The following is a 16,087-nucleotide window of genomic DNA, read 5'->3' as shown; positions in this document are numbered from 1 at the left end:
GGGTTAGAATCGCCAATGACTTTGTGATCCAGGAAAGGTTAAGAAATGCCAAAAAGCCAAGACTAGTATGGCTCAGTGGGTTGGAGTGTTGTCCTGTAGCCAAAAAGTCGCAGGTTCAAGCCCCAGTTTGAGCAAGTATGATTCCTGGTCCGGGCACATAAGGGGGGCGATCAATCGATGTTTCTCTCTCTCCCTTCCTCTCTCTCTAAAATGCAAGGACAACCCTAGCTGGTGTGGCTATGGATTGAGTGCCAGCCTGCAGAGCAAAGGGTCACTAGTTTGATTCCCAGTCAGGACACATGCCTGGGTTGCAGGCCAGGTCCTTAGTAGTGAGGATGTGAGAGGCAACTACACATCAATGTTTCTCTCACTCCCTTTCTCTCTCCTTTCCCCTCTAAAAATAAATAAATAAAAATCTTTAAAAACAAATAAAAAGCAATGACAAGTGAGGGGGGGAAAGAAATACCAAACAATAGCCCTGGCCAGGTGGCTCACTTGGTTGGAGTAGACTCCTACACACCAAAAGGCTATAGGTTTGATTCCCAGTCTGGGCACATACCTAGGTTGCAGGTTCAATCCCTTGTCAGGGTGCATACAAGAGGCAATCAATCTATGTTTCTCTTTCTCTCTCTCTCAAATTGGTGAACATATCCTCAGGTGAGTATTTAAGAAAATGCCAAACAATATGCTCTTGAAGGTCCATGCCAAAGATCAAGTTTCTACTCAAGTTGATACCAAATGCTACAATTACAATTATGCAGACACCAAGTGTGTCTTACAGGGAAGTCTTGAGTGCAATTCAGTTCATATGACAGCAGTGCTGACCTGTGATCAAGGCTAAGCATGACCCTGATCTTAACTCCAGGCTTGAGTGAAGTGCATCTTTGTAGCACACCCTAAAGTCTTGTCTTGGACCTAGATGGTTCTGGGCTTGTCCCCATGTCCTAACCTGCCCAGGAAGGTTCCTCTCATCTCTGCCCTGCACAAGGTTCTGTTGCTACAGCTTTGACCTCTAAGCCCTGACTATCCACATCCTGAGAAAGAAGTTAGTGGTTATTACAGAACTGCCAAGAGAATCAACAGCAGAATCTGTCTAAAGCAGAATCTGTCTGAAGAAGCCCTTGCCTAATTTCCCAGGAGTCTGGCTCTTTGCAGCTATTTCTTGCTCCCACTAGCCTCCACATTAAAATCATTGCTGGCTGTTCATAGCCATTGACTTTGGACATATTGAGTGACAATCTTCTTCACACGACAGCCTAGTTAATTCTAAGCAGGTCATAAACTTTGTCATGTTGTGCAAGAAGTGTGCAGATTTTTTTGGGGGGGGGCACTGATATATTTGTCAAGCAACATCTTACAGAAGCTCAACCCTTGTTAAAATCGTCAGAACAGTGGGATGTTTGGGAGAACGCCCACATCTTGTGGAGGACCAGTGGGCAATCAGGTAGGGTGCCAAGGTCACATGTAGTGGTCTGGGGCAATCAAGGGGTGGCCCCCAGAAGGTGAGTGAGAGTGAGGGTTTAGTGGGCAAAAACTCAGGCCAAGAAACAACATGAGAACCCAGCCCTGGGAAGGCAGACTCTCCCAGAGGATGCAGGGCTTCCCTTAGGTCATGGGAAAGAGTGGCAGGCACCAAACCCTGAGGCCCATATGACCCCAGCTGACATCTGGATAACATCTATTACACAAAAGGACCATCCCAGCAAGAAAACAGTAACCTCAGTAGAGCTTTAAAACACCCCGCAGGGTTGTTTTTTGTGGCTTGCTTTTTAATAGCTTTAGAGAGATTGTTTCATAACAACAAACTCTAACAATCTACCCAGCTCAATGGTGGCTCAGACACAGCCCAGGACACATGAGGCCACCACAGTTACTCATAACCTAATATTTAATGCCATGCTTAGTATGTGCCAGTCACAGCATTGTGACTTTACACATAGTCATTCATCTAATTCTTGTAACAACTCCCTGGGGTAAATGCCATTGTCCTCCACATGGGAGCCAAAGGAATTTCCTTCAACACCCTCCCAGGGTAAAGCCCAATGCTTCCCCAGGCCCACAAGGCCCTTCAAACCTAGCCCCCTTCCCTCCTTCTCTCTCCCTCACTCACTGCTCCAGCCACACTGGCCTCCCGGCTGTTCCATGAATATGCCAAGTCAATCCCTGCCCCAGGACCTGAGCACAGGCTGCTCCCTCAACCCTCAGGCTTTTCCTCCCTGAGACACTGAACAGCTCACTCCTCACCTTCTTCAATTCAATATCTCAAAGTCACCTTCTGAGGGAGGCCTCTCAATCCCAAACATCACACTCTCCCCATGCACACACACAGCTCCCACCATCCTCCAACACACTGCCTACTTCACTTCATCTCTACCCCAGCCAGAGCAGGGCTTTGTATCTGGTTGGTTCATCAATGTGACCTGCAGTGTCTTGGGACAGTGCCTAGCACACAGTAGGTGCTCAGTAAATATCTTCAGAATGAATCAACTCACAATAAAAGAAGAGGCAGGGGGAAGTTGAGCAAAAGGCCCATAGTCCACAGTCCCTACATGGCAGAAGTCAGATTCAAACCCAGGCAGTACAGCTTCGCAGGCTTCCTAACCACTGCACTCCTTTTTCCTAGCACATCCTTTTGCACACTCCCAAAGGCACATAAGAGCTAAGACAAGAACATATGCATAAACATACACACCTATACCCTTTGCAACCAGAAGCATCCGTGAGAACTTACCTGCAAGCACACCCCTCCCTTGGATGCATCCTTAGCTCCTAGGCTCCCAGTGCCCAGCCACACTTTCTCAAGCCCCCAGGCCCAACACCCCAGGCAGGAACTAGCTGTGGGTCTGCGTCCTGTGGTGATTTATATTCAGTTTCCTGGGGCAGTCAGGTTGTTGTGGCATCAGGGCATCTGTTCATAAGCCACTACAGCTATGGGCCACCCACCTGAGCTCCAGGCTCGTGAAGACCAGGTCCAGCACTTCAGCCTGGGAAGGGAAAGCTAGGGAGAGTTACTGGTGTGGTGGCGGATGCTTCCACACAAACCCTCTTGCTCCTCCTGGGCCCTGTCAATGGGTGAAATATGCATAGCACTCCCAACCTGGCGCACCTGGGGAGTGTGTGCCAGGCTGTTGAGGACAGTCCCTGTTGTCTCCGTGACCTTGCCCCACATACCCATGCCCACACCCCAGTCTCACACACCCCCAACCCCACCTCCCCACACCCCACCCCCAGCTTCTCCACTTTCCAGGTCTGATGGAGGTAGCCGTGCACCTTGGCACAGCAAGGGTGCAGAAGAACAGATTTCCCCAACCATCCCTCCACCTTGGAGCCCCAGATCCCCTCAGACTTCTCCCACAGCCTACCTTCCTGCCCAGCTCTAGACCCCGACTGCACCAGGAAGCACAGTCAGGACCAAGGCTTTGCTCAGGATGGGGGACAAAAGCCCTCACCTTAATGACCAAGGTCCCAGGTCCCACTGGAGCCATGGCCCCACCCCAGAAGGACCTGCCCCCAGTGGGACCTGCTCAGTCTCCTCTGTCACAAAGCCATTCCCACCAAAGCCCAGGCCTTGGTGTGCCACCTTACAACCTCATCCCCAGCTTCCAAGTGCAAACACCTGGTTGAGCACTACGGCGTGGAACGGGCTGGCGAAGACGCCCATGTACCCCAGTCATCAGGGTTGCTTCAGCCCCCACGAGTCTCTTCTGTCCCTCAGCCTCAGCCAGCGGGACTCTCCCAGGTCCCCAGGGACCACCCCCCACAAGGCCCCACGTTCTTCCTCAGCAGCTTCCATTCACTGAGAACACCTCGAACCTACCTCTTGCACAATGTGCAAGCACCTAGCCTGTGGTGAGAGTGGAATTCAGTGGATGCCACTGCACTGGCATTCGCTAGGGAAGGGTGGAAGCAGGTCGTGCCCACGTGAGAGTGCCTCCTCCCCTGAGCACAGGTCCTGGCTCACCGGGAAGGGCACACGGGTTTTCCCTGTCAACTCAGGTGCTCTGAGGCCTCACAGGAGAGATGCTGGTGAGGATGTAGTGTGTGGGGTCTTATGTCCTCACTGCCTCACTAAGCCTCAAAGGACCCAGCAAGGTCAAAGGAATAGGAAAGGCAGGAATACAGCCCCAGCCTACTGGGCTCAGATCCCAGATGCCCAAACACACTTTTGACCTTTCAAAGACTGCACAGAGCACCCAACACCTGCTCTGGCACCATGCCCAGCACCTAGGACCACACCTTCCTTGCACAGACACACGTTGAATCTCATTGTGTTTGAGTCCCAGTGTTGGGGAAGGCAGTCATAGTCTCTGCTCTCTTGAAGCTAAAGCTCCAGGGGGGCAGAAATGAGTGTGAAGACAGACTGAGAGCAGTGCCACAAAGGACCCAGCAGGGAATGTGAGACAGAGACAGGCTCTATCTGGGATGGATGGCCACCTTCTCCAAAGAGGTGCATTTGAGCTCAGCTTTGAAGGATGGTGCTGGTGGTCAGTTGAAGAGCCAGGGGAGAGCATACCAGGCAGGGGTCATGGTAGGTGCAAAGGCCCTGAGGCTGGAGTAGGCTATGCCCATCACAGGGCCTTGCTCCATGGCCTGCCCTCCTGCTCCACAAGACTCTCTCCCTCAGCCTTAGAAATTCTCCTCCACCACCCTGAAAAGACCTTGCTTGCCCTGCCTGGCCCCCACCACAGACAAGTTTCTAAAAAGTGTAAGCTCACCTGAATGTCCATGCATAAGAGGTGGGAGTGGAATGTGTGACTGAGGGTTGGAATGGAAACAAGTCCACAGCTATTTGCAGAGGAAAAATAGGACATTTGTATGATCCTATCTGAGGGTAGGTGATTAAAGGTACTTGGATATCTAATCAGATATCTAGCAAGGCAAATAATTAAAAATTGCCAACACCCCACTTCCTGGGGGGAAGGTGATGTTATATATCTGGATCTAGGTTGTTACACAGGTACCTGCATTTCTCAAAATTCCATGAATACACACAAGACATGTCCCTTTCTTGTATGTAAATATTACCCCCCCCTCCCCAGTAACCAAGAAACATAAAATATTGAACTATAGGTCATAATGTGCACGCTTAAGTGTTTAAGGGTGACATCTTCTGGTGATACATCTAAAAAATAACATTGAGGGAGGGAGGGAGGGACAAATAGGTGATAAAATGAATATAACAACATGTTAACTGTAGAATCTATGTGTGGACAGGCCAGTGTACAATTCTTTCCATTTTTCTGTATATTTGTAAGGTGTTTTTTCAAAAACACTTTATTTATTTATTTATTTATTTATTTATTTATTTATTTATTTATAGAAAGAAGGGAAGGGAGAGAGAAAGAGAGAGAGAGGAACATCGATTTTTGAGAGAAACAGCAATTGGCAGTCTCTCACATGTCCCCAACTGGGGACCTGGCCCGCAACCCAGCATGTGCCCCTAATGAGAAATGAACAGGTGACCTTTTGGTTCACAGGCCATCACTCATCCCCTGAGCCACACCAGCCAGGGATGAAAGGTTTTTAATGTTGAGAAAACCTGCCTCCCCACAGCCGCTACCAGTCACTTTTCTATTAAAGTAGAACCAGCAAGGTCACTGTGGCACAAATCTGTGTTGGGGAAGGGTCCTTCTTAGTGCTACAAGTGCTAGGGGACTGTGAGGCTTTGCAGACTGAGATGGGTGACAGGGAACATTCAGGGGTAGAGCCAAGGCCAAAGGGAAGCTACAGGAGTGGGAATTAGGTGAGGTCTGGGTCAGGGCAGCTAAAGAGAGAGCCATAATCTTCATTCTAACCAGACACACCAATATTTTTAAGTGGGCAATGGTTCTGAATAAACCTTTCTTCAAGAAAGATATACAAACAGCCGACATGAAAAGATGGTCAACATCACTAGCCATTAAGAAAATGAAAATGAAAACCACAATGAGATATCACTTCACACACACTAGGATGGCTAGGATCAAAAAGTCAGATAACAGTAAGTGTTGGCAAGGATTTGGAGAAATCAGAACCCTCACACACTGCTGGTCAGAATGTAAAATGGTGCCGTCGCCATGGGAAACAGTTTAGCAGTTCCTCAAAATTTAAAACATAGTTTCCACTCCTAGGTATAGACTGAAAAGAACTGAAAACACATATTAAAATAAAAAGCTGTACAGGAATGTTCATAGGAGCACAATTCATAATGGCCAAAGGTGGAAATAACCAAGTGCCCATAGGCGGATAGAGAGATAAAATGTGGTCCATCCATACAATGGAATATTATTCATCAACAAAAAGAAATCAAATACTGATTCACACAACACTTGAATATCAAAAATATGATGCTAAGTGAAAAAAGCCAGTCACAAAAGACCACATAGTATATGATTCCACTTATGTGAAATATCCAGAATAGGCAGAACTATAGAGACAGAAAGGGAATGTCTAAGGGGTGAAGAACTAGGGAGTGATTACTAATGGGTACAGGGTTTCTGTTCCGGCAGGTGACAATGTTCTAAAATTAGATAAACAACTCTGTAAACTGTATACTTTAAAAGGATGAACTACATGGGAGGTGTTTTGTTTTAGAAAGAAGAAGAGACAGTCAGAAGTCCTAAGTATCCATTTAAGAGAAATGTAAACTTATACAAAAGCCTGTGCATGCTTATAGCAGCTCTATTCATAAATTGGAAATTTATTGCCAAAACTGGAAATAACTCCAATGTTCCTCAAGAAATGAATGAGTAAAAGGTGTCATGTTCATATCACAGAATACTCCTCAGTGATAAGAAAGAATGAAATACTGATGCACCAACAGCATCTTGGCTGGACCTGCAGTGCATTCTGCTGAGTGAGAGAAGCCACACTCCAAAGGCTGCATAATGCATGATTCCATTTACATGCACGTGTTCTGGACAAGAATGCATAGTAACAGAGAGATCAATGGCTGCCAGAGGCTGGGGAAGAGGCACTATTCTGTAAGTTGACTGAGATGATGGTTCTAGGGCTGAATTTGTCTAATATAGAATTAGACACTAGACATTCTGTGCACTAGAATGGATGAACTTTACTGTATGTAAATTATACCTTAATTTTCTTAAATGAAAAAGGAAAAGGGTCAGGAAGAAAAGATACACTATGCTGTAAATGGCTGAACAGGAAAGGAAGGGCTGTCTATACTCCCCAGCCCACCTCTTCACCTCCTGTCCTCTTGTCCAGCCTGAGTCTACTTTCACTTGAGACCCAACTCTCCTGAGTGGCTGAGTACAGGCAAATGACTAGGAAGGACCACTCGTCCCTTTTGTTCTCCTTGCCCTCCTTGTCAATAAGTCCCAAGAGCAGTGGACACTGGAGAGCTCTCTCTCCTGCTTGAGATTCACAGCTCGCTCTCTCTCTCCCCCCCCCTTAGGCTATCCCCCCACCCTACAGTGTCTGTCTCTGAGGGCATCTGCTCAGCCTCCTCCCCCAGCTCCTCACTCTCTGTCTGGACCATCTGGTCTCACTGACCCACCTACCCAAGTCCCTCTAGGGGCTGATTTGTGCTGACATAACATCCTTGGATCTCCACAAGCTATTTTCTTCTTTTTCCAATAAAACATGAAAAGGTTTATATTGTATCTTCAAAATTCATGTTTCTGCTGTAATAAATGCTATATTTCTTTGAAATAAGCTACAAAGATAGGGAATGTTATGTTCAATCTGTACATTCTCTCTGCAGCATTAGCACTGAAGACCTTGGTGTTTAAATTGGGCAATTATAGATGTGAATTGATGGTCATAGTATGGCCTTCCAGCATATGCAGCAGTTTTCCAGTTGCAATATCAAAAATATTGATGATTCTGTTTATGGCTCCACTGGCCAGATACTTCCCATCAGGACTGTATGCAATACTAAGAATAAATTTTCCTCTCGTGTCCAAAGAATATTTCTTTTTCCCACTTTCCACACCAAAAATGTTCACTTTTCCCACGTGTCCCTGTGGCCAGATACTGGGAATCAGAAGAAAAGACCAAAGTCCAGGCATCCACAGGTCCTGCATCTATAGACTTGATCTGTTTGCTGTTTTCCAAGTCCCAGAGACGAATGTGAGCATCAAGAGAACTGGATTCAGTGATGGGCAGGGTGTGGCTGATATCCACAGACACCATGGCCAGCTGGTGTCCCTCCAGACTCCACTGCAGGTCCAGCCTCTCATCATGCTATCTCCAGACCTTCACCAGGTTGTTCAGGGACCCCATGGCCACTGTCTCAGAGTTTTCTTTCTTGTTCGTCCCCCAGACCACTGACCAAATGGCATCATCATGGCTTGTTCTTGTTTGAAGACGATACTGTACTGGTTGGTCATTTTCTTAGCCGAGAATGAAGGGCTTAAGGTCAGACAGCTCACCTCTCTGCCCCCTTATGCAGCCCAGGAGCACAGTGCAACTGCAACGCACAGTGATCCCCACAAGATATTTCTATTGACATGGCCTAGAATACAGATCTGGCTTACACTGTGCCTGTGCTTGGCTGAACCCCTAGTCTGCTTCCCACGTTAGCTGTGCTCTGGGGCCTCAAGATACTGCTTGGCAAGTCTTCCCTCACCTTTACTTGCTCAAGACCTACTATAGTATTAAAAACCTAAACTTAAGAGCTAAAATCATAAGGCCCTTAGAAGAAAACATTGGGGAAAATCTTCATGACATTAAATTTGGCAATGATTCCATGTAAATGACATCAAAAGCACAAGCAACAAAAGACAAAAACAGATAAATGGGATTTCATTCAAATTAAGAACTTTTGTGCATAAAAGATATTTACTACGAAAGCAAAAAGACAACCTACAAAATAGGAAAAAAATATTTGCAAATCACATCCCAGATAAGAGGCTGATATCCAGAACATTTAATGAATGCCTACAACTCAGAAAAATTCAAACTGGATAGACATTTCTCCAAAGAAGACATACAAATGGCCAATAAACAAATGAAAAGATGAGTAACATCATTACTCATTAGGGGAATACAAATGAAAAGCACAATAAGACACTACTTCATATCTACTAGAATGGCTACTTCAAAAAATAAAATAAGTGCTCACTTCTGCAGCACATATACAAAAATGGGAAGGATACAGAGAAGATTAGCATGGACCCTGCACAAGGATGACAGGCAAATTCATGAAGCGTTCCATAATTTTTTCTGGAGTGGGGCATGCAAGAGTGCAGCTGGCCAGCCAGGCAGCAGTGGGTGGACCCAGCCAGGTATTGTGGACTGGGCGGTCCCACATTCACGTGGAGATAAACTAGGAGAAACAACTGGGGAGTGAGACACACGGCGCAACCCAGGGCTTCTGTGCAGGGAAATAAAGCCTCAACCCCCCGACTGAAAATACCTGTGGGGGTTGAGGCACCAGGAGAAAGTCCCAGCCTCACAGGAGAGTTCCTTGGACAGACCCACAGGGTCCTAGAACACACACAAACCTACCCACATGGGAATCAGCACCAGAAGGGCCCAGTTTGCTTGTGGAAAGCAGGGGAAGTGACTGAAATCCAACAGCAGAGCAAGCGCCATTATTCCCTCTCGAACCCCTACCCCACATACAGCATCACAACCCAGCAACTAGGTTGCCCCACCCTGGTGAACACCTAAGGCTCCACTCCTCACTAAGTAACAGGTGCACCAAAACAAAAAAGTTTTGGCTCAAATAGAACAAATCAAAGCCCTAGACCAATACTTTTAAGTGACCAAGAGATAGCCAACCTATCAGATGTACAGTTTAAAACACTAATAATCAGGATGCTCACAAAATTGGTTGAATTTGGTCACAAATTACATGAAAAAATGAAGGCTACACTAAGTGAAATGAAGGAAAATGCTCAGGGAACCATTAGTGATGGGAAGAAAACTGGGATTCAAATCAACAATGTGGACCAGAAGGAAGAAACATCCAACCAGAAAAGAATAAAGAAACAAGAATTCAAAAAAATGAGGAGAGGCTTAGGAACCTCCAGGACATCAGTAAATGTTCCAACATCAAAATTATAGTGGTACCAGAGGAGAAGAGGAAGAGAAACAAGTGAAAAACTTATTTGAATAAATAATAAAGGAGAACTTACACAATTTGACAAAGGAAATAGACTTCCAGGAAATCCAGGAAGCTCAGAGAGTCCTAAAGAAGTTGGACTCAAGGAGGAACACACCAAGGCACATCATCATTCATTACCCAAGATTAAAATGAAGGAGAGAATTCTAGAAGCAGCGAGAGATAAGGGGACAGTCACCGACAAAGGAGTTCCCTTCAGACTGTCAGCTGATTTCTCAAGAGAGACCTTACAGGCAAGAAGGAGCTGGAAAGAAGTATTCCAAGTCATGAAAGGCAAGGACCTACATCCACGATTGCTCTATCCAGCAAAGCTTTCATTTAGAATGGAAGGGCAGATAAAGTGCTTCTCAGATAAGGTCAAGTTCAAGGAGTTCATCATCACCAAGCCCTTATTATATGAAATGTTAAAGGAATTTATCTAATAAAAAGAAGATGAAAAACACATATAGTAAAATGAGAGCAAACTCACAATTGTTAACGACCATACCTAAAACAAAAACAGACTAAGCAAACAGCTAGAACAGTAACAGAACCACAGAAATGGAGACCACATGGAGGGTTATCAACAGGGGAGGGACAGAAAGAGAGGAAAAGGCACAGAGAATGAGTTGCATAGATGATAGGTAGAAAATAGAAAGGGTAAGAATAACATGGGAAATGTAGAAGCCAAAAGAACTTATATGTACAACCCATGGACATGAACTAAAGGGGGGAATGTGGGTGGGAGGGGGTGTGCAGGGCAGAGGGGAGTGAAGGGGGAAAAAGGACAACTGTAATAGCATAATCAATAAAATGCATTTAAAAAGTAACAGAAAATAACGAGTGTTGGTAAGAATATGGAGAAATTAAAATTCTTACACAATGTTGGTAGGATGAAAATGGAGTAGTCGCTGTGGAAAACAGTACAATCGTTCCTCAGAAAATTAAGCTGAGAGTTACCATATGACCCAGCAATTCCACTCCTAGGTGTTCACCCAAAGGAGCTGAAGGTGGGAACTTGAACAGATGTCTGCGCACACTGTTTATAGCAGCATGACTCACAGTAGCTAAAATGTGCAAATGTGTCCTTAGACAGATGGATGGTTAAGCACAATGTGGTCCATCCAGACAATGGAATATGATTCAGCCTTAAGAAGAATGAAGTTCTGACACATCATCCAGCACGGATAAACCTTAACAACATGTAAACGAAAATAAGCCAGACACAAAAAGACAATTATTGTGTGACTCCCCTCACAGGAAGTCCCTAGAGGAGTCAGATCCACAGAGACAGGAAGTGGAGGGTGGAAGCCAGGGCTGGGGGAGGGGAGGGGAGGGGGGAGCTAGTGTTCAATGGGGACAGTGTCAGTTCAGGAAGATGAGAAAGTTCTGGAGATGGATGGTGGAGATGGTTGCACAACATCATGGATGTGTTGTCATTTTTTTTAATTTATTGATTTTAGAGAGAGAGGCGTCAATTCTTATTGTTCCACTTATTTATTCATTCACTTGTTGATTCTCCTATGTGCCCTGACAGGAGATGAACCCACAACGTTGGTGAATGCGGACAATGCTCTAAGGAATCTAAGCTACACATAGTCAAGGCTGAATGTGCTTAATGACACTGAACTAGACCACTTGAAAATGATGTTATGTAACTTTAGCACAATTAGAAAAAAACAAGAATCTGCCATGTCTCCCTCTTCCCTTCCTCACTGAATCTAAACTCCCTGGCCCTCCGCCCCAGCTATCCTGGGCACTCACCTCCCTTCCAGCATACCTCAGGACTGACCCCTGTGGGTCCTCCACTGCCTCCACTCCTCCCTGGCCTCCCAAATCCACCAGTCCTGCCCTGAGGACTCACAGAGCTGCTGCACTTCCATACCCTCCTGCCCACAGAGAATGAGCCTGCAGTGAGGTAGGGGCTTATCCAGGGAGGAGAGAAGAGGCAGGAATAACTAAGTGGGTCTTGGGACAAGAAGCTGAGACAGGAAACCATCCTCAGTGTACTCCAAGGAGCTCCACCCCATGGGGGCCACAGTACAGTTCCACTGGTTAGAAGTGGGTGAGGCCAGAGGGGTGGGTGAGGCCAAGCTAACCCTCCAAACCCTGGGAAAGGCCCAAGGTCAAGGTATCCCGACACAGGCATTTCTTCTGCATCCTCAGTTCTGTCCCAGCTCCCCTGTCTCTCCGGCCTAACAATGACAACAGCCATCACAACAACCACGCTGCAGGGCAGGTGGGCCCAGGGGCAGCCAGCCCCACACTGCCCCACTTCCCCGTGCCTTGCTGGACTGGGCCCATCAGGGAACACAGGGTCCCCACAGTCAGAGGTGCTGGGAGAGGCCAGAGGGGTGAGCAGGAGATGGAGTGTGAAGGGGGTGAGGCTGATATACTAGAGCCTCCACAGAAGGGGGTTGGGCAAAGCCCTGGCAGCTGGACTAGGGGAAGCCAGGCCAGCATTTTGTGTTTACTTTAGAAAGAGCAGGGCCAATCTGTAGCCTCCCACTGTGACCCTGGACTGGGCCTTGGGGGGGGGGGGGTTAGATGTTTCTCTCCTGAGCTAATCACTGGGCCTTGTCCCAGGGGATACCACAGCCTTCCCAGAAGACATGCTGCTCCCCCTCACCCAGAACCCTCAGAGATCAAGGGACACCATGGGTTCAGGAATCTCACCTGCCATCCCCCCTTAGCACCTTCATCCCCTCTAGCCCAGACCCAGCTCTTCTTGGGCTGACCCCATTCAGCTGTGCCCTGAGCTCCTTATTTGGTGGCCCAGCATTTGCAGCCCCACTGGGCCACCCCAGCACAAGCTGTGAGACACCCGCCTTGTTTTCAGTGCCCAGGTCCTGGGAAGAGAGGGTGGAGGAGAGCTCAGCTTTGATGCTCAGCCAGAAGTTTGTGCCTGAAATTCCACCACTCAAGTTTCCCCTTTGGGTTAAGGCAGTGTTTCCTTTATCTGTTCCAGAAACCCCTAGTGCCCCACAAATGCTTCAGAGGAGAAAATGTCAGGGGGGTGGATAAGTTCTGGAAAGCCACACAGAGCATGTGAAAGGCTCTGAGAAGACCACAGAACCACACCATTCATCTTTGCTTAACCCCCACACTTGGCCACGATTCCAGGGAACATACTCTGATCACCAAGGCCCTAGTGAAATGCCCACGGTTAACCCCAGAGCCCAGAGGGCGTGAGGCAGTCACACTGCAGAGGAACCTCTGGTCTCGCTCAGAGACCAGAATGTCTCCAAAGTACTGGAAGGGGACTCAGCCCCCAGGGCCACCACCTTAGTCCTCACTCTAGCTCTTGGCCCTCCAACCACATCCACTGTCCCCTGCTGAGCCTCAAATTCCTCTAGAGACCTGTCCCCTGCACTTCGGTCCTGTACCCATTCCCAGAGCTATCACCTTGTGAGCCCACCAAAGGCCACGTGGTTACTTTATAAAGACAATAACAAGTTAGCTTTTCATGTAAGTTCCTGACACCAGGAGGGCAGAGAGGTGTGAGCTGGAATCATGAATCACAGTGTGGCAGTGGTATGATCCTAAGATAGCCAGTTAAACTCTCCAGACCCCATCTGGGAAACGGGGCTAGGGAAGGCATCACCACCACCGGGTGGCTGTGTGAATTCTGTGAGATCCGGAACCCAGGGCCTGGCTTGCGCTTGTCCTCCTCTGCCCACAGCCCCCCACCTCCCTCAGGGTAAAACCCCAAGTCCTCCCCTTGCCAACAAGGCCCTGCAAGACCCGCCCCACCCCTTCTTCATCCTCACTGCCCTCTCCCTCCCTCACTCTCACCCTTCCAGCCACTCAGGCCTCTTTAGGGCACTAGAACAAATCAAGCCCAGCCAGCCTCAGGGCCTTTGCTCTTGCTGGGCCCCCTGTGCTTCCTCCAAATCCCTCTCACTTCCAGTCTCCAGTCAAATGCTACTTCCCCCAGGAGGCCCTCCATGACCTTCCTCTTTAAAATATCTCCCTGGACTGGGTTAAATAGAGTCTCCCCCCAAATTCTTGTCTACCTGGAAGCTGTAAATGAGACTGTATTTGGAAAGAGGGTCTTTGCAGTTGTGATCACATTAAGATGAGGTTCTACTGGCTTAAAGTGGGCCCTGAATCCAATATGACTGGTGTCCTCATAAAGAGAAGGAAGTTGGGTAAGGGGCACAGACACACAGGAAGAAGGCCATGTGACAACAGACTCAGAGACTGGAGTGGTGCACCTATGAACCAAGGAATGCATTGCTCCCCAGCCACCACCAGAAGCTAGAAAGAATCTGGGAAGGATCTTCCCGAGCCCTCAGAGGGAGCACAACCCTGACGACACCTCAACCCTGGAATTCTTTTTTTTTAAATATATTTTATTGATTGTGCCATTACAGTTGTCCCATTTTTTCCCCTTCATTCCCCTCCACCCTGCACACTTTCTCCCACCCACATTCCCCTCCTTTAGTTCATGTTCATGTGTCATAAGTTCTTTAGCTTCTACATTTCCCACACTACCCTTGCCCTCCCCGTCTATTTTCTCCCCACTGTCTATGCTACTTATTTTCTGTACCTTCTCCCCCTTCTTCTCCTCCCACTCCTCTGTTGCTAACCCTCCATGTGATCTCCATTCCTGTGGCTCCGCTCCTGATCTAGCTGTCCTCTTAGATTGCTTTTGTTTTAGGTGTGGTTGTTAATAACTGTGAGTTTGCTGTCCTTTCACTGTTCATCTTTTTTATCTTCTTTTTCTTAGATAAGTCCCTTTAACATTTCATATAATAAGGGCTTGGTGATGATGAACTCCTTGAACTTGATCTTATCTGAGAAGCACTTTATCTGCCCTTCCATTCTAAATGAAAGCTTTGCTGGATAGAGCAATCTTGGATGTAGGTCCTTGCCTTTCATGACTTGGAATACTTCTTTCCAGCCCCTTCTTGCCTGTAAGGTCTCTCTTGAGAAATCAGCTGACAGTCTGATGGGGACTCCTTTGTAGGTGACTGTCCCCTTAGCTCTTGCTGCTTCTAGAATTCTTTCCTTCATTTTAATCTTGGGTAATGAATGATGATGTGCCTTGGTGTGTTCCTCCTTGAGTCCAACTTCTTTAGGACTCTCTGAGCTTCCTGGATTTCCTGGAAGTCTATTTCCTTTGTCAAATTGTGTAAGTTCTCCTTTATTATTTGTTCAAATAAGTTTTCCACTTGTTTCTCTTCCTCTTCTCCTCTGGTACTACTATAATTTGGATGTTGAAACATTTACTGATGTCCTGGAGGTTCCTAAGCCTCTCCTCATTTTTTTGAATTCTTGTTTCTTCCTTCTTTTCTGTTTGGTTGTTTCTTTCTTCCTTCTGGTCCATTCCCTTGATTTAAGTTCCAGTTTTCTTCCCATCACTAATGGTTCCCTGAGCATTTTCCTTCATTTCACTTAGTGTAGCCTTCATTTTTTCATGTAATTTGTGACCAAATTCAACCAGTTCTGTGAGCATCCTGATCACCAGTGTTTTGAACTGTGCATCTGATAGGTTGGCTATCTCTTGGTCACTTAAAAGTATTGGCTCTGGGGCTTTGATTTGTTTCTATTTGAGCCTTTTTTTTTTTTTTGTCTCGTAATGCCTGTTATGTATGAAAGGCGGAGCCTTAAGTATTCACCAGGGTGGGGCAACCTAGTTGCTGGGTTGTGATGCTGTATGTGGGGGAGGAGATAGAGAGGGACCAATGGCACTTGTTCCACTCTCTCAGATTTCAGTCCCTTCTGCCACTTCTCACAAGTAAATTGGGCCCTTCTGGTACTGGTTGCTGGGTGGGTGGGTTTGTGTATGTTCTAGGACCCTGTGGGTCTCTCCAACGAACTGTGAGCCTCTCCCAGCACCTCGACCCCCACAAGTGTTTTCAATCAGTGCTTTTAGGCTTTATTTCCCGTCACTGGGGCCCTGGGTTGCATGGTCTCGCTGCCTGTTTTTTGCCTGGTCTATCTGCACGTGAATATGTGATTATGGTCAGCAGCCGCCTTGCACACCTCACTGGGTCTGCTCGTTTCCTCCCAGTTCCCGGGTCTGCCAACCAC

General features: G+C 47.2%; 1 non-coding gene and 1 pseudogene across 1 annotated transcript; one reads left to right on the top strand and one right to left on the bottom strand.

Annotated features, from left to right (window-relative positions):
- Positions 1-7,739: 7,739 nt before the first annotated feature.
- LOC119059333 (SKI8 subunit of superkiller complex protein-like) lies at positions 7,740-8,330 on the bottom strand (annotated as a pseudogene).
- Positions 8,331-9,056: 726 nt separating this feature from the next.
- Positions 9,057-9,163, top strand: LOC119059351 (U6 spliceosomal RNA). Its single transcript, XR_005084396.1, has one exon. It is a non-coding gene; the product is annotated as a U6 spliceosomal RNA (small nuclear RNA).
- Positions 9,164-16,087: the final 6,924 nt, after the last annotated feature.

This window comes from Artibeus jamaicensis, unplaced genomic scaffold, assembly GCF_021234435.1.
Source record: "Artibeus jamaicensis isolate MK-2021 breed Jamaican fruit bat unplaced genomic scaffold, CSHL_Jam_final contig_648, whole genome shotgun sequence".
NCBI classification, from domain to species: domain Eukaryota; kingdom Metazoa; phylum Chordata; class Mammalia; order Chiroptera; family Phyllostomidae; genus Artibeus; species Artibeus jamaicensis.
Note: the sequence above shows the minus strand (reverse complement) of the source record. Positions and strands in the feature narration are given on the sequence as shown.